We start from the raw sequence: 23,045 nt of genomic DNA on the forward strand, positions 1-23,045 counted from the left end.
AGTATAAAGATGATCCATTGGGTAATTTTCACGTTCCGAAGACAATAGACCTTGCTGTAGCGCATTGCTAGGTTTTGCGGCCCGGCACAAATGACAACCGGCTACTAATTTCTTAGTCACGCTCAAGATGAGGCCAGGTCACATACTGCTTAATTTTCTGAATCATTTTATATGTGCCTAAGTAACCTCCCACCAAAGAGCAATGATGATACTGGAATATCGGCTGGATTAATATTTATGGCAGACAAATTCGGATGTGGTGCTCTCAACCCAGTGCCATACACAGAATATCTTTCCTCAAGCTGTAACCATTGACTACCTCACCCAACCTAATCTGCTGTTTGATGGAACCCAATTCAACATCCAGTTCCTGGTTTTCTTTGAGATTACTAAACAGCTGGGGTACTTACCCTAAAACCAAAAGCTGACCCTGAAGTGGACCCTGGTGGTACTCCTCCGAACAATCGGATGGTGGGTCAAATATCCAGCTAAGGGCATCAGCAACTACATTCTTGGAACCTTTGATATGCCTAACCTCAAATTTAAATGCTAAAATTCTCACAGCCCAACATGTGATCCGATTGGTCTTATGTGGCCTAGCTAAGACCCAACTCAAGCCTTGATTATCAGTCTCCAGCAAAAAAGGTTTGTGCTCAATGTAAAACCAGAATTTTTCTAATGCAAATAGGACCACGAGGGCCTCACATTTGTAGACTGAGTACTTTGCCTCAGCATCATTCAAATGGCGTGAGGCATAGGTCAAAGGCTGCCGCTGACCTTTCCATTCTTGTAATAAGATGGCTGACACACCCGAATGCGACACATCCGTCTGAAATATAAAAGGCTTATCAAAATCAGGCACCCCAAGCACCAGTGGATTAGCAATGGCAGTTTTGATCTGTTCTAAGACCGCCTGCTAGGTGGAACCCCAACTAAATTTAACTCTCTTTTTATGAAGCTGATTCGAAGGGGTAGCTAAGGCTCAAAATTTGGAACAAACCTCCTGAAATAATTTGCCATACCAATAAACTTAGTGACTCCCTGCTTATCAGTCGGAGGTGGGAGCATGCGCAAGGCTTTAGTCCGATCTTGATTGATCCAAACCACATCGCCTGAAACAATATGACCTAAGAAGGAAATCTGGGGCCTCACAAGTGTGACCTTGGAGAGTTTAACAGTTAAACCACCCTGCTGAAGTTTAGTAAATACTTGGTGCAAATGACTCAAATACTCTTCAAACGATTTACTGTATACCACAAGGTCATCCATGTAATTACAGACAAAGCATAGTTTAAATTCACCCAGTATACTATCTAATAAACGAGTCAAAACAGCAGCTCTGGGGGCCAGGCCAAAGGGCACCCGGTTGAATTCAAATAGATTCCAATCGGTGCAAAATGCTGTGACATGTTTACACTCCTCTGTCAATGGGATCTGGTAATAAGCATGATTTAAGTCAAGAACCATGAACCAAGATGAGCCTGAAAACCAAGTAAAGAGGTTGTGTAGATCAAGTGATGGGACTGATTCCAAAAGCACCTTTTCATTTAAACGACGGTTATCTACCACCGCCCTGATATCACTACCCTGATCCTTTGGTACCAAGAATATCGGAGAGGCATATGGAGAAGTCGAGGGATGGATAACCCCTTGATCTAATATCTTCTGTACCTTTTCCCGCAATATTTTCATCTTAGGAGGTGAGAGACGATATGGGGACTGTCTAACCGGAATATTGTCAGTCAAACGAATATCATATTCTAATTTATTTGTTACCCCAAGTTTATCACTAAATAAGCCAGGAAATGCATCCAACAACTCAGGGACCTGTTGGCCCTGCCCTGGAGGAAGATGACAGAGATCAATATCATTAATAGGAGTGACTGATAAGGAAGGAGGTGTGGATGTTAATGCCACTCAACATTCACAAAATCCAAACTTATGATTTGGCATGAAACTTAAAAGAAAACTTACCCCCAGAATAATCCAAAACTAGTTGAGTTTTAGAAATCAAATCACAACCCAGCACCATATTTACCGGCAAGCTAGCAACGAGAGCAAAGGTCATTGGCAACGAAATCTGTCCTAAAGTAACAATACCCTTAACCCACCCTACCAGAGGCAACACCCGACCATTGGTCACACAACATCTCCAAAGTGGGAGTTTTTTAGGTCTCAGTTTGGTAAGATTGCCAAATTCCAGAAACCAAGTCTCATTAAGCAAGGAATACGCGCTACCCGTATCTAATACAGCACACAGAGGTTCGTAATTCGAATTAAGACAAATATAAGATAGGCGTGATTGGGAATCGGCAACTATGGCACATCCCTCACTACACAATAAGTTACTACCAGAAATGTGTCGTCTGCCCTTATGTCATTTAGTATTTCTTGCCCCACGTGAAACCGGACAACTCCTAACCAAATGCATACTAGCCCCACATCGAAAACATTTCCTGTGTACACCTTGATAATTACTACTTGGATGATCTCTCTCCACTCCAAAATTTTCCTTCACTTGTCCCGACACACTAACACTCCTAGAGTCCTCGCTTAACCATAGTGCAGATGCAGAAGTAACAACAACAGAGAGTTCTTGCCAGGTCTTCGGGGGTGACTTGAAAATAAAATTTGTTTTGTCAGCAGCTGCCATCCCTTCCAAAACTACTGCAATTAATTGTTCTTCTGATAAATCACTTAGCAAGGCCTGCGAAGCTACCCTTACCCTTTCCACATACATTGACAAATCTTCACTAGCGGCCTGCACCTTCCAAATATACTGACATTCTGGATGTTTCCTAGAGCCGTCTGTGAGTCTCTCAGCAACTATTAGTCACCTAAGTTGTTGTAACAAGAACCCTTCTGAAAGAGCTCTAGAAATTAATTCATTACACTTCCCCCTTGCTAATGGGTACAGTAGAGCTAGCAGGGTGGAGCACGATATTCAAAAAGCAAAGGAATGCTGCTCAAAATAAACCAGTAAGCACAGAATTTCACCAATGATTCTACACTTAATTCTCCTACATCCTTTAACAGAAGTGCAGTAGGGTTAGGTAGCTTTGCGAAAAACTCCGAGCTAAGTTCAATTCCGCTGTTTGGGTTATTTTGCTCGCTTCCTGTCCCTGCCAGAATGACTTGGACCTGCCCACTAGATTCTTTGGAGATACACTCTAACCCAGTTAACCTAATCTGTAACACAGCCATCTTTCACTGCAACTCAGCCACTTCCTTATGATCAGCCTCATTTACAGCAAGTTGTTCTAAATCAGAGACCTGGTTAAACATGTGAACCAAATGCGCGCATAGTCTAGCTAATTGCTTACGACTTGGTTGATCAACACGAAACCAGTCTAAATGTTGTTGGAACTCACCAACCTCTACTGCCGCTGCTGCCATTGCTGTCAGAAAGGAACCAATAACCTCTGGTGAAATTTGGACCGGATTGAGCAAGGTATCTTTTAAATCCCCAAGCAACTCAAGAACAGTGCCTTGTTTGTTTATATTACAAATGTGCAACTCATATGATATTTGATTTTTGCGTAATAGGCCGAATCCTGGACATTCTCTGGCCGCCATGACAACCTGAAACATGCAGCTAAACAGTCACTCAGCCAAAGCGAAATATTACTAAATTATAAAATAAGTACAACTATAATTTCATCAGTTACTCAAAGAGTAGTAGCAAGAAAGTAACCACGCTCTGCTACCAGTAACGAACCATGTATTTACTTTCAAAACATTTTCTTAAGAATTTACTTTATTTATTAGGAATTCATTAAGAACATTAACACATTTAATCACACTATGTGAGTGCGGAAGTAGTTGCCAATGGGTAACTGATGAATGAGTTAAAATTTTTTTTTTTTTTTAATAGTATGAGCTTTCGGGCTGAACACCTTGCCACTCCCTTTTAACATGGCTGTAGTCACGACTGCTCACAACAACCTCTTAAAGACTACACTGGTGCAAATCTGCAACACACCAGATTACTTTAAACTAAAAATTTTAACAACTCACACAAACACATAAACTACACACTCTGTAAGACGGATGGATATGGTACAAAACACTCACATTAAAAATTATTTGCGATCAAAAGCGCAACTTGTTTTTAAAAGAACTCTTACAGTGGAAGGGTGGCATCTTTATATACGAAAATGACCATTTAAATAAAACCCATGAAATGCAGTTTTACATAAAATGTACCAACAAGCTCTACATTACACATATACCACCTTGCAAGATGATAGGCAAGAGAAAAACATATTTCAGGAATTTGGCCTTTACACCTTAAGCAATAAATTCAGTAACATTGATCCAACAAACATGACAGAGGCAGCTACTAATGTATGGCAGATTGACAGGGGGATTACTGAACAACCTGAACTGCAGATTGCTCTAACCCGCCCCAACTCCACAAGGGAAAACAGACAGCCCAATTCATAAATAACGATCTTCCTGCAGGTGGGCAAATGGAGAAGATTGGTGGGATGACACCAAAACAAAGCGGCTGGTGACCTCACCAAGAAAACAAGTAGATTTTTTTGACTAAAGTTCAGTCTTGATCACACCATGATCAATGATATAGGTAACCGGTTTCAGTTATTTTTACATAACCATCATCAGACCCATGGCTCCCTTAGGATGGTAGGTGGAGCTTTCCCCAGCTGCTTCGAAGTTAGCTGAGGAGAGCTCCGCCTACCATCCTAAGGGAGCCAAGGGTCTGATGATGGTTACGTAAAGATAACCGAATCTGGTTACCTATATCATCGAAACATAAATGGTGTGATCAAGACTGAACTTTAGTCAAAATATAATAATCTATTGATCACTGTATTCCAAAATTTTTTACCAAAACAAGTAAAATTTAAGAAGTAAATGAAACAAGATGTCTCCAATCTCTTAAACTATGATTTCTGGCAAATACCTGGTGCAGCACCTCCAATGCTCTCCTGAACCATCCGCTGCCAGCTGCTTCAATGGACACAGGAAGGCAAACTGAATTCCCAGCTCATGGCGTCGCAGCTCGCCCCAGCCAACCCGATGTCACGCTTTGACTCCTGTTGCTCTCGTGTCGATCGCGAAGCCACTTCCCCTTTCTATATGGTGCAGCCCACTGGACTCGTGTGGGGACCTCACATACGCCGACGCTCAAGGCGGACAAGTTGTCTCGTGTCTCAGTGCGTGACCGACCAACTGACCAATCCAACCGCCAATGACCATTGCCTAAGCAACTCGAGCAGACTGGCAGCCTAATGCGCAGGCTCAGATGCAGGAACACAGCCCCGACCGGGCGACCACTAGCTGAGTTCTGTTACTGGCTGAGTGACAAGACTCTCATTTTCTGGCTTTAAAGCTTGATCCAAATGACAGCCATACTAGCACTCCAATGACAGACAGACACTCACTGCTGCACAAATGCGAACGAGAGACAGACCAGCAACTGGTGTTGTGAGACTGACCCAGCCTCACTTGGACTAACCAACTGACCAGACTCACCTGATTGACCTCCTGCTGAGCTCATAACGCCCTTTAAATGCACTTGAACAGGCAACCTTTCCCCTTTTACACCAGAGGGAGACACCAAAGCTGCGATTGCCACAGCAGCGCCACCACCAGAAACGGAGGGCGACTGCTTCACACATCATGCTGCGGCACACTCTTCAAAACAGCAATTTTTATCATGACTCAGATTGGCTATTATAGATTTATCATGGAGCCAATATAACAGAATTTAAAAATAATTTCAAAGTAATCAATGAAATCAATATATTTTGTGATTGGCCCTGCATGGGATGTGAGCCATGTCACTTTCATCTTTTGTTGTAATATATTTGGTTACATTGATGAAAAACTTCAGTAAGAGTACACAAGCTGAAAGCTCTATGTATAAGGGGCAGTCAAATGAAAACAAGATTTATGGAAGTAAGTAAACTTTGTATTATTTAAAAAGTAATCACCATAGTTGTGAATAAAATTATGTCACTGTGAGATAAGATGGTCAATCCCCTCACAGAGAAATGTTTGGAGAAGTAAGTAAACTGTGTATTATTTCAAAAGTAATCACCATAGTTGTGAATAAAATTATGCCACTGTGAGATAAGATGGTCAGTCCCTTCACAGAGAAAGGTTTGTGGTTGCCTACAGAATCATGATTGTACCCATGTGTGCACATCTTGGTATGAAGCAAATTGATGGCCAAGAATGTTTTTCTTCAGGGCTTCAAAAATATGGAAGTAACATGAGGAGAGATGGGGACTGTATGGAGGTTGTGTGGAGGCTTCCCAGGAAAACTGTGTGGCATAATTGAATAACTTGCCAACAAAATGCCTGCCAAGTTCCTATATAGTACGCTGTAGAAATTTCACTGGGAAAACCTTACATGTTCTCCATAAAGTCACAATCTCTCCTCATGTGACTTTCAAATTTTCAGAGCCCTGAAGAAAGACATTCATGGCTGACCTTTTGCTTCAGATGATGCGGTGCATGACTGGGTACAATTATGTTTCTGGAGGCAACTGCAAACATTTTTCCACAAAGACATTCACCATCTTACCTTACAGTGGAATAAATGTGTTAGCAACTATGGCAATTACTTTTGTATTATTGAATAGTTTACTTAGTTTTTCATATCTTTCATATTAATTTGACTGCCCTTGTATGCCACTGTTACCAAGTTTGCTTTTGTAGATCTCTGTACTATGAGTACAAGTGCTCTATTACCTTTTTAGAGCATTTTATTTTTTATAATACCGTGTTCCTCGCAGAAATTTGCTGGGTTAAAGATGTCCCTAATTTTGATATGTTTTCATAATCCAGCTAGTTTATCTGCAGTGTTAAAGCAATAAACAGTAACTTCATAAAAGCTGATTTACATGTGCCAATTTGGATTTGAGAACCTTAGATTCACTTTTTTGAAATGGGAGCAGCATAAGACATGCTGTACAGATGAGGAACTTGAAACTTAGCAAGTTGAAATAATTATGTTTGCTATAACTCTACTCCTCCTTTTTTATATTATGCTGGTAGTAGAGGTACCACATTTACATAAAGCACCAAAATTCTTATTTAGGTGATGTTTCAGTAAAATTAATTATTCATCAGTTTATTTGAGTTCTGCTGATGCCAATGGTATACACAATTATTCACTGTATATGTTGTTTTAAGAGAAATAGGTGATTTACTTTATTTGGAAGCCATATGCTCAGAAACATTTCATGTGGTAACAAATGTTTATTTCCAGAATGACATAAATTATTTGAAGGCCCTCATTTCACTCCGTCAGTAAACTTTTATTATTTGTGGAAAGTCATTAAATAAAAAGTTATCCGTAATTAATGTCTCCACCACCCAGAAAATAATATTATTATTTGGAGCTTTCAGTATGTTTATAACACCATAATCAAGTTATAATTTTCTTGCTCTAATTTTTCTGAACTGGAAAATTGCTTTGGTTAGCAGAGTAATCTGACAATTAAGAAATGAAGACAACTACTATACTGTGAAATTTGCAAGAGGCTCAGTAAATACCCACAACAATGCATGTTGAATGAATAAAACAATCCACCCAACTTTATTTATTTCCCAATCGTCTATCACATAGATTAACAAAATTATTACCTGCTTCCCCATAATGTCATTGCTACTAATTTTGACATTGTTCTCTTTATACAACAATAGGAGTATAGCATCTAGTAATCATTACAGTAACTTCTGCATGGCAGAGTCATGATCAGCTGTTTTCATCTTAATGTCTCAGTGTAAAAATTCATTGAGTGAACTCATCATTTTACATTTCAATGTCAAAGTCACTAATACGAGGAGATCTTACTGTTACAGTCACTCAGTGTGATTATATCATGAACTTTTTTGGAAAATCTGGCTGTAGTCATCCACACAACTTTTCTGTGTTAAAGTGTTAGTGAAGCTACAGTGACTGAGTTCTTTCAAATGCTATTTTCTGAAGATTTACATTTTTGTAGACTTGAATGTGTTTACAGTTCAACCAGAGCAGTAGCTTACTTGGTTTATTTAAACAATAAAAATAGTTGATAGCAGAAGTTAATCTTCATAATTATGTGTTTTGTCGCTAAGAAATGTGAAGTAATCTCATGTTTAAATCAGTGTTTTCAAGTTCATCATTTAAATATTAGAGTACATCTCCAACTAGTTTCAGACAAGGAGACTTCAAAAGTTTAGCATTACCAAAGAATACCAGCAATATAACCAAGTCAGTAACGTTACATAGTGTGTTTAGATTTTCACTAGGCAATTGTAGAGTCCATAATGATGAAGAAAAGCTTCCTAATGAAGCACTAAACATAAAACATGGCTACTCATACAACTATGTAGATAGGAGTGCACATAAAAAACGCATTTTGTAAGCAACTTCTTTTCCAACTGGAAAACATGTTGCCAAAACTGCAGCACTAAATGCTATACCGTACACTGTGCTCATTGACACTTTAAGTGTTTGTTTCTATGTTGTGAAGAGAACAAATCATATGAGGAATGAGTCAATTTTGTAAAGATTTCTAATCTTCATATACAATATATGCCTGTAAGAGTTTCTGTTAAGTTAATTAAAAGCTCATCAGCAAATTCAGGAAAACTAAAATTATGAGTGGGGGCTAAATATCCATACACATTATTAATATGCACATCTAACAATGAAATTGTGGAATAGTCTATATACTAATGCAACGAGTTTGATGAGATGCTGAATCCATAAAGAATAAACACATCCCAAGTACAGGCATTCTTGGCTAAATAGTATTATACTGCTGAAGACCAAATAGAATAAATAAAAAGGTACTGAAAACCATTTGCTGTCTTTATGTAACTCCCTGGACTAAAGTTATCTTTGACAAATGAATAATATTGAATTCAGTTTGTGTTAATCACCAAATTTTTAATTAGTTCAGGGAAGAGCATAATAGCTCCTGGATAACACATAATTCCCTCCTTTTGACAAAATGTTAGCACATTATGATAAGAGTATTTACTTGGGTGAGTACTCACAGTATCAGAACACTGTTGTTGTAAAAGAGAGCAGTAACACTTGCACCAGATCTGCATCCACAAAGTTATTATCCAGCATAAATATTTCATGACATGTACCTCAGACAAGAAGCTAAAAACAGAAACTCTGGGTTAAGTAGGTATAATCTTGTGTAGGATGACCTTTGTCCAGGATGATAAAAGAAAACATAAAAAAGATATTTACTTTCACAGATATTTTTGATTTCCTGTGTACCATCAAGATTAGTCAGATATGTGTAATAAGATAAATGATCACAATACCATTACTTCAGACAAACAAAAATTTATGAGTAGATGCATGTGTACAATACCCTGCCAAAATATTTTAAGAGCAGTAACAGAAAATTTTTTTAAGTAAAGTTACAACATTCAGGTAGTGAATAAGCAGAATGGATTTTGAACTTCTCAGTACTGTATGGCATAGTCCAAAATAAAAGAACTATGGTTTTACAAATCAGAGACAACAGAATCCAAAAACTGAGTCCTACAATCTTACAAATGGCAACATTTGCACACCTGTTGCAGTAAGCTGTACATTAAATCACGATGTCAGTTTCAGATATTACTATGAGTAATTGACACTTACAATGAAAAACAAATTATGTGCATTTTATGTACTCATGTAGAACTGACAAAAATTGTTCATGTAGACATTTTGAAATCCTACTTGTGAAATACGAACAACAATAATTTAGGGTCATTGCAAATCTAGAAAATGGGAAAAAGGAAAAGGATTTTGCCAGTGCGCCAGTGGGATAGAAGGCTGTGTAGGGGCTGGAGTGGGAGCAGGGAAGGGGATAGGGAAGGTTGAGATCATGGGGATGGGGTGGGTGGAAAGAATCTAGTCAGTGAAGCAGTCATTGAATTCAAACATATCATACTGGGTGGTATGCTCAGCAACTGGGTGATCCAGCTGTCTCTTGGCCAGTTTGGTGGAGGCCATTCATGTGGACACACAGCTTGTTAGTGGTCATGACCATGTAGAATGCCAGAAATTTGTTGCAGATATCTTGGTAGATCACATGACTGCTTTCACGTTTCTCGTTGCCTTTGATGGGATGAGAGATGCCTGGGACAGGATTGGAACATGTTGTGGTGTGGGTCAGGTCTTGCATCTATTGCAGGATAAGTCCCATGGGGCACTTGTTTTGGAGCAGGGGTGGAAAAGGGGGAGACAAAGATATCATGTAAGTTGAGTAGGCAGCAGGATAACTCTGTGGGTGGAGGGTGGGGGGTGGGAGGAATATTTTTCATTTCAGGATGTGATGAGGGGTAATAGAAACCCTGCCATTTTATGAAGTATCGTTAACTGTTATGAACTATCATCAATGTAATACAAGTCATCCAGTCATAGCACTTTAAGAAAACTAAATTGTGTGGTTGCCTTAGTCTTAAGTCAGTATTTATGTCACCAAGCATGTATATCCTGTACTTAGATCATTGTGTAACAAATAAGTCAGTTTTCTCCCAGGACTGTGCAAATGCTTCAGTATTAGTGTCTGGCATACAGTGCAAAATAATAGTTATGGTTTTTAATGTGAGCTGTAACAGTGCAGCTGCTTTAATTGCATTTTCCATGTTTTTGTCACCCACACCAATGACACTGTATTGCATAAGTACTGTAAGCCCACCAACCTGATTTATGTAGTCTCTTCTATGATGCCACTTCAGTAGTGCATCAGTCTTGCAATATGCCCTCTATCACGTCATTTGTTGATTGTCACTGACTTCACAACCAACTCTTAATAAGCATCAAGAGGAGTGAGATTTACAATAAACGTATTACTTATCTCCTTTGCTTGTCATTGGCTTCAGTTCTTCATGTCTAGGGGCTGATTCCTGAAGCTGAAATTTTTGACATTGTAGGTTCTCACAGTTCCAATTGATGTACATAAATGTGAAGTATTGCCTGAGCAGAAATTTCTGCTGTTGTAATTCTTATTCTTGTACATTTTTCTATATCACACTGTCTTTACAATTTCCACTTCAAAACTGAAAATTACATGGTTATTGCCAAAATTAAAACATGTCTGATCACATCAGAGGCATGCCACTTAGAAATAAACATAATCATCATCACACTGCCCAATTAATAATAGGAATTTTAAGTGTGCCAAATATTTCGTAATTTTCAAATGTTTCTAAAAGTAATTATAACTGTATGTTCAAAGCTAGCACATATCAATTGTAACAACAAAAATAAATTAATTTCTTTTTATACATTATAGCCATAAATATAATACATCTTGTGCAAAATCATGGGAAATTCCTTTAAAAAACAGCTGAGATAATATTAACCTGTTTAAAAAGTTGTAATTATTTTTGATATTGACTACTTCTGTTCAGAAAAGTAGTGCTAGAGGAACGTGTCCCTTTACAGCCTCCTGCTCACAAAAATTGGGAAAAAAATGTGTTTACAATATTTTGTGACAGATTATAAGGTTTGCCAAACAATATACAGGATGATGCCAAAAGACAAAATACAGACGTATAGAAGTAACTGATATATAATATTTATAGTATTGTACTGGTGGAAATCTGAATAAGTGTTTGGGTGCAGTCTTTTCACAAGCAATATGGCTTTTAGAATGTATGTGTTTATAACAGTTAACGCCTCTGTTTTTGGAAACAAGTTCAACAAGATTCCCTATATTTTGCTCCACAGATTATTCTCACACCCCTTTTTTGAAGAATGAGTAGCTTATCTAGATTAGCTTTGGTTGTTGCCCCCCAAATTTCAATACCGTAGTTCAAGTGAGAGGAGAAAAGAGCATGGTATGCAGTCTTTAGGACTACGGTGTCTCTACAGAACTTGCTAATAGTACTGATTGCAAATATATTTTTTGACAACTTAGTTGCTAGAGAGTCAATATGTGTGTCCCATTTCAGGTTGCTTTGGATTGTTACGCCAAGGAATTTTACACTAGACTCTTTCTTTACCAATTCATTGCCCACGTATAATTTAATTTAATTATTCAAACTACTGTTGTTAAACTCCATCAAACATGTTTTACTGGTGCTTACATTTAAGTGGCTTTCATTAAAAAACTGAACAATTTCTTTTGTCATATTATTACACTCGGCCTCTAGTTCATTATAAATATTTGCAATTTCCAGTTGGTCTTTTATGAGCATGCCATTGTGGTTAATAGTAAAGTCCATACAGGATTTGCCATTGCCGATTCTAAAACTGTTTATGACTGCCCAGATGCCAGTACTTACGTTGTGTGAGTTTTGAAGCTTATTTGCAAAATAGTTGCTTCTGGTCTGTGTAAGTAAGTCCTTATAGTGTGCTTGACATATTTTGAAGGCTTCCTTTAGCTCAGGAATCTCTCTATTATTCAGCATTGCACTGTGGAGTAGTTTTAATTTTTCCCTCACTTCAGTGACATTACTATTTACCCAATTATTATTGTTTATATTTTTTGTGTGTTTCATTTTTGTGATTACAACTGGGCATGTGGTATCAAAGCAGTAATAGAAGTCAGCAGCAAAGTTATCATATGAAAAGCTATTATTTTCAAACCATTTTATTTGTGCTAGCATCCAGTTTAGTCTATTTATGTTGTCATTATACATTATTCTTTTAGTTACAAACTGTTGCTTTGTGGTGACAGTAGGGGCCTCATGGCATTCCAATTTAAGCTGTACTGCATGGTGATCTGAGATGGCTAGTTTTAAAACTGATGCACTGTGGGATAGATGGGTCATGTTTGTTATTATGTTGTCAAGACATGTTTTACTATTGCCAATTTCTCTAGTGGGTTCCCGAATGAGTGGGGTCAGGTTAACAAATGATGTAACTTTTTGGTGCTGACATCATTTGTTAATAAATCTATATTTATATCCCCTGTAACTATAATAGTTACATGACCATTTGGCCCAGAAAATGTTGTGTCTATATACACAAGCAAGTCAGAAAGATTTACAAAAAAGGTATCTGTATTTGCTGCAGGTGGCCTGTAAACACCGATAACTGTTATGTTATCTCTACCCCATTTCAGATTTATTGCAGCAAATTCTGAGACTCCTTCCAAGCAGAAGGCACTCACATCAATAACATTAAAATTACTTTCATTTACAGTGAAAATTGCTACACCTCCCCCAGTCTTGTCTTTTCTACTGAAGGCTGTGCAGAATTTCTTACACAATGGTTGACTAATGCTAATCAGAGCTTCATTGTACCAACGTTCAGTTACAACTAATATATCGGGTTTGTCAATCCGTGAAATTACATCTAGATCATTATGCTTATTTCTAAGACTACCAAGATTCTGGTGTATGATTTTAAGGCTGAGTTTTACCTGCTGGACCTTAGAGGATAATTTTGGACCACATATGTAAAGGCCTAATAGAATCGTTTAAAATTGGTAAAAAAACCTTACTGATTTAAAGTTATGTAATGTATTGGGATATAAATCCCCCTGCTTTAAAGAACCATATTTTTTGTGGAATAACACTGTCTTTGGCAGTTTTGGCTAACAATTTACCAATATCAGTCACAACACTGATGTAGTTGGCAGATGCATGAATTCATTGCCCAACACATATAATCTCATGAAAGTTGACTAGTCCAGCACGGTGCAGACATACACCCTCTTTTAACAGATCCAAATGTTGTTCCCAAACGTTTTCAGTGACCAAAATGTCATCAATGTACACAATTAATTTTGGACTCACTTAACTTCCCAAGACAGAATCCAGAGCTCTTATGAATTCAGCTACAGATACAGTTAGCCCAAATGGCACCACACAGTATTGAAAACACCTTAACACAAAAATGCTGTATACTTTCTACAATTAATTTCAAGTGGGATCTGGTGAAATCCAGAGGTCAAGTCTGAACTACTCACATATTTTACATAAGAAAATTTGTGTTACAGCTTATCCATGTTCTCAGGGTGGTCATTCTCTATGACAAGAAATTAAATAAGATGTATAGAGTCCAAACCAATTCTCACTCCACCATTTCTCTTACTTACCACAATTAAAGGATTTTTGGAAGCATTCCTACTTCACTCAATTACACCCCATGTTTCCATTTTCTGAATCTCTTTCTCTACATCTTTTCTTTTTGAAAATGGTGTATTATATGCCTTGAGAAAGAAAGGTTGATGATCTATAAGCAAAAGCATGCACTGATAGCCTTCCACTTACCCTGGGTTTTCACTAAACACATTTATAAACTCCAATAACAAATTTCTAAGTTGTTTCTTTTGTTGGTCTTAAGAGTTGTAGCTTCCTTTGCTTTAGAATCTACTACACTTTCAAAATCTTGATCTTCAGTCCCACCAAAATCTATATTGTCATCAAACACCTGGCACTCACCTTGGTACACATTGTATTGCAAATAGTTACAACTTTTCTCACAGTTTAAAATACAGAAATTAGTTTTCACATAAGTATTACTTTTAGGTTCCAAAACAAACAATTCTTTAGCATTCCATCCAAACAAGCCTCAATTTTTAGTATCCTATCCATACCAGGAATTATATTTTCTTCCAGACTAGGGGTCATTAAGCATCCATATTCAAATATTTTGTTTTCTATACTAAACATTAAAAGTATCTGAGATCTTAGTAATTTGGTTTGATTTCCTGTAGCTCCTCTTATCTTGACACCTACAATCAGCATTTCCACAAAATTCTTACTATACTCAATCTTGTCTCTAAATTGTTCGGATATACCAAAAATCAGGCTACCTGTATCAATCAGACAGTTACCTTCCCACTTGTCAGTCTTAATCTTAATGTAAGGACATCCAAAATATGAATCATCATTTCTGTTAGTAGACACTTTATGTAAAAGATCACTTTCAGTTTTATCAATTGTTACATCCACACTGTCTTTACAGGGTTTTATCAACTTTGCTGGTATCACAGAATTACAATAGTTACTCATGTTACCAGGTAAAGATTGAACACAATGAATTGATTCAATCACTTATTACAGAAAGAACACAAAATATATTACTGCCAATATTACACTTTCTGCTTAGATCTTCTTTTACTTCTTTCCACCAATTTGGATACAAATGTTGACTAAACACCATTAACTTATTCCAGAAGGCACATTTATCTACATTATTATCAATTTGGTTCCAAACAAACTTGGGACCGATGACCATCACAGTATGGTCCCTTTAAATCCCACAAACCAACCAACCAACCAAACAAACTTCAAAAAGTTTTCACCTTTATTCTCTACACTTACAGATAAGTCACCTTTACTGTTTGACTCATTACTATGCATGACCTTAATGAAAAACTGCTTTGACTGGACTGGTATTCCATGACTGTCACTTACATAATCACATACACCACTTATCTTCCTGTATTGTCAACATTATTTGCTAATAACTCTGAAACTACATTATCCTTAAATTCCACAAATACCTGATACCTGTCAACATCACCATCATTATCATCATCATATTTGCTAATAACTCTGAAACTACATTATCCTTAAATTCCACAAATACCTGATACCTGTCAACATCACCATCATTATCATCATCATATTCTTCCAAAATTGCTAGATCAACAACATCATTAAAAATGCAACTCTCATCTCCATCAAAGTCATTCACCTCACCTACATTCATTTGTAATAAACTATCAGTCTCAGACGTACCAACCTCAGTTATTTCACTGCTCTCTTTCACATATATATCAAAAATATCACCTAGTTCATATCCAATACAGTCATCACCTGATTTACATACATCAATAACATTGCTTTCTGACCAAGCAGAAATCATTAGTACATATTTCAAAATTCTCACTACTCTCACATTCTGGTTTGTGATTAGTACCTACATCACCATAATTAACATAGTATCCCAAAACTTTTGATCAAAACATAAATGAGAAATTTGATATTCCTTCTGTCCAACTTCAGATACCTGTGCCATATCATGAAACCTGTTATTACTGTCTAATTGCAGGTGTAAATTGGGGACCCTGTGCTTGTTGTTTCCTTGCCCCAAAACTGTGGTACTTCATTGAGGTGGACTACTGTTTCCCAAGTAGTTACTTCTATGATGTTTCTCCTATTAAACTGCCCATAATTATCCCCATTATGCCTATCCTGCCGATGTTCAAAATTTCTGTCTCTATTAACATTTTGATCCAGGTAGAAATTACCATTATCCCTGTTTCTGTAATGATTCCCATTGTGATTTCTATTATTCTGATTGTTATGGTACATCATCTTTATACTGCCATATTCAGCCTCTCAACATATTGTAAAAATTGTTCAAGACAATTGTCAAATCCGTGTACTAAATGTCACTGCAACCTCTAAGGTAATCTCCTTTTGAGTGCATCAGTCAATGTCATTTCATCAAATGGTTTGTCAAGGTGTGTTAATTTATTCAGTTGGTTCTTATAAAACTCTTTCAGAGTACCAGTACTCTCCCTACTCCTATAATTAAGACTACTCAAAAATTCGTTTTTAATTCTCCCCTGTTCAGCTTTTGACCAAATGTACTTAAAAAACTTTTTTCAAAACTTGGATGTGTTTCCCACTGGCTTAAAATTAAATTTTCTCGTTATAGAGCTTCACCTTTAAGACATCTTTTAACAAATTTAATTTTTTTTATTGTCACTCATGCCTGACACAAAACTATCTCTACAGTGATACAGCAAATCAACTGGATGTAACTTGTCTGATAAAAAGCTTTTGATTGGAGTGTTGGACCACACAATACCATTGTTCGAATAAAAATTTTTGTGAATGCAGTTAACCTAAACTGTTGAAATTTTTTGATCTAAAACATTTACACTACTTTAAACATAGCTGCGCTACAGCAACGGTTCCACATAAATCAGACTAAGAGCAGCCGACCAGTTGCAAAGGATAAAGTAATCTTTACCTAGGTTTCAATAGATATAAATCTATCTTCTTCAGAAGACGGCCTGGGGACAATGAACATCGTAATATATATTAAGGTATGAAACATGAGTCAAGAATAAAGTTTAACATATATTAGGAAAATATTGTATTACAAGATGTGAGAAAGATTCCTGGTACTTACAGTATTATAACAACATGAAGTGATATGTCCTTATCGTTTAGGCAAACATCTGCATCGTTACATTAATCATATAAATATAGCCCTGAAAACAGGGTTTGTCAGACAAATAAAATAGGTACATGGAAGTTGCAGAGCGCCTAAGCGACTGAGTAAAATCGGCCAGCGTAGTAGCACAGCGGCCAGGGCAGGTGGCGCTCATGTCGCGAACTATGTGCCGATAGGCGTACTGAAGTAACATTTGAAACATCAATATTAAATGCGTTCTTAAATAGAGTGATAATAAATAAAATGGCAAGCATTTAACACTCCCGTTATGACATTGTGGGAGGTATAGGAACAATAACGTAGATACATACATCAAAAAGACAGGTGGCGCTTCCGCTGTGAGTTACATGCAGTGGTCTATATAGCCAGAATATAAAAGTTATATTACCATATTAGTGAAGCCCATAGAACGTATATAAGTCAAAACATCAAGAGCAATCAGTAATGGCTCTTAAGAAAACTACGAGACCTGGTCCACAATCCAGTTACTACGTAATATAGAATAAGAGAAAATTACATGAGGGCCGCTGTAGTGGCAGCCATACATCGTGAGAAGAACACATTATATAAACGGTAGTAAACTGACAGATTTGAAAGTGCATTATAGCTTCCTGAGGAAATAGACTACTGAGGTTACTAGCATTAATGTTATATATTAAACAGTACGGGTTTAAAGCCTTCAAAAAATTGTTTACAGGCAAGGTTCAACTGATCATTCAGTATATTGCCGTCTTTGAGATCTAGATGTTTAAAAATAAATAGCTCTTCCCACAGATCTAGTCTCCGTCCCTTGACCTGTCTATGTAGGATAACCGTGTCTTCTAACTGTTTAGGCGTATGGCCGGTTATCAAGAGGTGTTCAGCAAAGGTAGAGTTGCGAATATTCGTTCCATTTTTACCTAAAAGATGTTCTTTATATCGTGTTTTCACAGCTCTGCCGGTTTGACCAATATAATAAGAGGGGCAGTTATTACAGGTTAGCTTGTAAATACCTGAATTAGAAAACCAATCGCTGGCAATCTCTACTGACTGTACAAGATTTCTTTTTAAACTGTTATCTGCAGAAAAGGCGACGTTACAGTTATATTTTTTATTTAGAAGACGTTTAATCCTATACGATAAGTTACCCAGGAAAGGGATGGAAATAAATTTTTTAGTTTCTGTGGTATCCGTTGGCATTTTTTCATTCCGCCATTCACCGAATGGTAACCACTCCTTTATCACCTGCGGATCAAAAAAAGGAATTGAATGTCATCAAAGCGATTGCGGTTAATAATGGGTATAACCAGAATATGATCAATTACCTGCTCAATAAGAAAATCTCCCAAAAATGTTCGACTTTGAGAAATAATCTCCCCACGGATACCACAGAAACTAAAAAATTTATTTCCATCCCTTTCCTGGGTAACTTATCATATAGGATTAAACGTCTTCTAAATAAAAAATATAACTGTAACGTCGCCTTTTCTGCAGATAGCAGTTTAAAAAGAAATCTTGTACAGTCAGTAGAGATTGCCAGCGATTGGTTTTCTAATTCAGGTATTTACAAGCTAACCTGTAATAACTGCCCCTCTTATTATATTGGTCAAACCGGCAGAGCTGTGAAAACATGATATAAAGAACATCTTTTAGGTAAAAATGGAACGAATATTCGCAACTCTACCTTTGCTGAACACCTCTTGATAACCGGCCATACGCCTAAACAGTTAGAAGACACGGTTATCCTACATAGACAGGTCAAAGGACGGAGACTAGATCTGTGGGAAGAGCTATTTATTTTTAAACATCTAGATCTCAAAGACGGCAATATACTGAATGATCAGTTGAACCTTGCCTGTAAACAATTTTTTGAAGGCTTTAAACCCGTACTGTTTAATATATAACATTAATGCTAGTAACCTCAGTAGTCTATTTCCTCAGGAAGCTATAATGCACTTTCAAATCTGTCAGTTTACTACCGTTTATATAATGTGTTCTTCTCACGATGTATGGCTGCCACTACAGCGGCCCTCATGTAATTTTCTCTTATTCTATATTACGTAGTAACTGGATTGTGGACCAGGTCTCGTAGTTTTCTTAAGAGCCATTACTGATTGCTCTTGATGTTTTGACTTATATACGTTCTATGGGCTTCACTAATATGGTAATATAACTTTTATATTCTGGCTATATAGACCACTGCATGTAACTCACAGCGGAAGCGCCACCTGTCTTTTTGATGTATGTATCTATGTTATTGTTCCTATACCTCCCACAATGTCATAACGGGAGTGTTAAATGCTTGCCATTTTATTTATTATCACTCTATTTAAGAACGCATTTAATATTGATGTTTCGAATGTTACTTCAGTACGCCTATCGGCACATAGTTCGCGACATGAGCGCCACCTGCCCTGGCCGCTGTGCTACTACGCTGGCCGATTTTACTCAGTCGCTTAGGCGCTCTGCAACTTCCATGTACCTATTTTATTTGTCTGACAAACCCTGTTTTCAGGGCTATATTTATATGATTAATGTAACTATGCAGATGTTTGCCTAAACGATAAGGACATATCACTTCATGTTGTTATAATACTGTAAGTACCAGGAATCTTTCTCACATCTTGTAATACAATATTTTCCTAATATATGTTAAACTTTATTCTTGACTCATGTTTCATACCTTAATATATATTACGATGTTCATTGTCCCCAGGCCGTCTTCTGAAGAAGATAGATTTATATCTATTGAAACCTAGGTAAAGATTACTTTATCCTTTGCAACTGGTCGGCTGCTCTTAGTCACATTTACACTAGTTTGCATATTGCTTTCAACATTGAAAAATTTTTGTCTGAACTAGTGTGTCCCATTGTTTTTGCTATGGCTTTTTCTGTTCACCTCTGTCATTAACATTCTTCAACTAAACTCATTTTCCAAACCAATAAATTTATTTTCTAAAATATCAACTTTTTCATTCACACTTCTTAATCCCTCTGACAAACCCATTTTTTAGCTCTGAAACTTGATTGCAAAGTTGGTCTATTTGGCGTTGTACCCTATCCATTTTACTATTGTTTCCAGTTTTTAGGTCATTTAATTGTCCTTGTAGTGTTGTAGTGAAGTAAATTTGCTATTGTTATCTGTTCTTATTTCAGTTAACTGATCATTAACTGCACTAAATTTACTATTGTTATCTGTCTTCATTTCCTCTAGTTTTAACTGTAAAATATCAGTTTTTACTTTTCCTTTGCTGACTATGCTTTCACTCCTCTCAAACATGTCCTGACTGGGTTCTACAGATTTAACTTCTATATTACTCCTGCCCTTGTCTCTATTCATTTTGTTACCAAGCTAGAGGAGGGTGTCCTTTACAGAGTGCTGTCATAAAGATGAAAATCTTAATGAGTAACGATGGTGTTTGTTCAAAATTGTACACACCACCACAATTTTGTTTTCACTTTTTCTCATATTGTCTTCAAGGTCCTATTGTTAGATGATCACCAATTTTTTAACATTGTAGGGAAAAAATTGCTACTCAGGGTAGACTACCGTTATTAACAATAGTTTGGTTTGTAAAAAGTATAGTAGTCTAGGACTTTGAGAAAGTATACCGAACCATTTTATGCATCTGCATTGGCACTAACCTATTTATGGATACTAGTGCAATACTGAACATCATGGTAGATTATGCAAAACTAATAACTAATGGCTCAATTGGTTGTAGAAGTAAGCCACCTTGTGCATAAAAATGGAGCAGCCGAAGTATAGCAGCCAAAGATGAAATCTAAATGCACTGAGTCAAAATCTGAAATGTAAAATGTGGCTACTTCTGAACTTTACAGTTATCTTGTAAGTTAATTATTTTCACAAGATATTAACTATGTTAATGAAAAATTGGAATGTTAGTCTTTAGAATGAGTGGTATCATCCTTACCAAATCTATCTATAAGGTCAAAATATTTTCATTGGTATTTACTATAGTAAAATATTAGATGGAGGATACCAGCTTGATCTGCCACAGTGTACAAGGACTGACTTATATCAAATGCCTCACCCCACAAGGCCTGATACATACAGTTGTAGCTTATCTTCACGGAGCCAGTGTTTATTAACACATAATGTAATCTTCTTGTTCACACCCAACAGAATACTAAGAGTACCAGTTTTATTTTGTAAAGACCTGACATTCGTATACTAGAACAATCATTAGTCATCATCACAAAGCGGTAAAGGTGGAGCCTTAGGCAGCGGCACATCACTGTCCTCACTTTGTTTAGTCTTCTGTTGTAATGAACTGTGTACATACAACAACTGCTAGCTTCTTGATTGCATTGACTCCAGAAGCTCTCAGCAAACTGAATTGCCTAGAACTAGCCATAAATAAATCACTGTTCCTTTCTTGTTCTGCAGACTCTCATACAATGACTTATTTATTTTCATCCAAATTTCGTGTATTTGTTTCTTGCAATTTCTTACTAATATAATCGAATATTTGTAATACTGTCCTATGAGAGAAACGTAATTGTTTCCTTTTCATTGGATTATTCTATGCATTTGTAGCAGTAGCAGTAAATATGAAAAGATGACAAAATAATGTAATACTTAAATTTCAGTCATTGTGTAGACTGTAAACAAATAGTGATATACTGAAGTCATATAGTAATCCCAGCTAGATGTTCTCAACTATTTATCATGAAATAAAATAGAACTGTTCATTGAATGTGGTTAAAAGACCGTATGCCATTCCCCCACTGCATTTTTTTGTAGTTTACGTACAATAACTGTTACGCATTCATGAGGCACTTGTTTATTATACTGTATGCGCTTTCTGAATTTACCTTGCAGTTTGTTTTTATAACAAAAAGTTCATAAAATATGGCATGAACATAGACACAATGCTACACTACAAATCAATATGTTACATATAGCACAAAATAACTGGGCACCCACAAAGAATCAGTCTTGTTCTCAGCCCCAGGTGTGTCTACCTTATTGTTCTGAAGGACTGACCACCTCAGTCTGCAGTAATCTGCTGAACAGTGTGCTTTGTCCATTATCAGCAGTTGCATTAATTGTTATCACAGTGGTTTTCTTGTTAGACACTCCAATCAGTTATGTTATTAATTGTACTGGGTTGAGCTGGCAGTATGATATTTTGCAGACCCCCTAACAGTAGCTTGGTAGTTTTGCTTTTGAGTAGGCTTCATCTGTTGAACTAGTTCCGCCTACCAGGTAGTGGTTGCACAAAATAGATCACCCACTATTTCCACTTTATCCATTCATACAATACTATCCCCACAGGTACAGGACAATTTATGTTACTCTTAACACTCTGCTTCCACATTCAGCTTGGCCACACACAACTAAACTGTCACCTTCCAGCCTAACCTAGTCTTCGGGCTACTCTACAGATCAGTCATCACAACAAAATGCCTATTGAATATAGTTATGTCAGTGTTCATTTAGGGAGACAAAGTAGCTGTTTATGCAACCTGAAAATTCATTTGTGTAAGAAAATAGCTTCTGAAACATACTGTTACAGAAAAATGCTGAAGACTGTATGTGTATACTGGATAACTAAATAAGTGGTACAGAATGAAGTTGGTAAGAAGTGAAATTGATGGCACAACTTGACTAAAAGATGAGACTGACTCATAGGATGCATATCAAGGAATCAAGGAATCATAAAGTCAGTTTGGTACTGGAGGGAAGTGGGTGGGGTAAAAATTACAGAGATGCACCAAGATTTGACTACTGTAAGCAGGTTAAAATGGATGGAAGTTGTACCTTACAACAAAATGTATCCAAGTTTCCTGAGTAAATTAATTACAGTTTCAGCCAATGCTTGTAACCATGTGATGTCACCATGGATTTGTGCATCAGTACAAATTGTCAGAGTTGCTTCTAAAGGGCATCAGATATACATCTGTATCTTTATTA

The sequence above is a fragment of the Schistocerca piceifrons genome, chromosome 11 (genome assembly GCF_021461385.2).
Source record: "Schistocerca piceifrons isolate TAMUIC-IGC-003096 chromosome 11, iqSchPice1.1, whole genome shotgun sequence".
NCBI classification, from domain to species: domain Eukaryota; kingdom Metazoa; phylum Arthropoda; class Insecta; order Orthoptera; family Acrididae; genus Schistocerca; species Schistocerca piceifrons.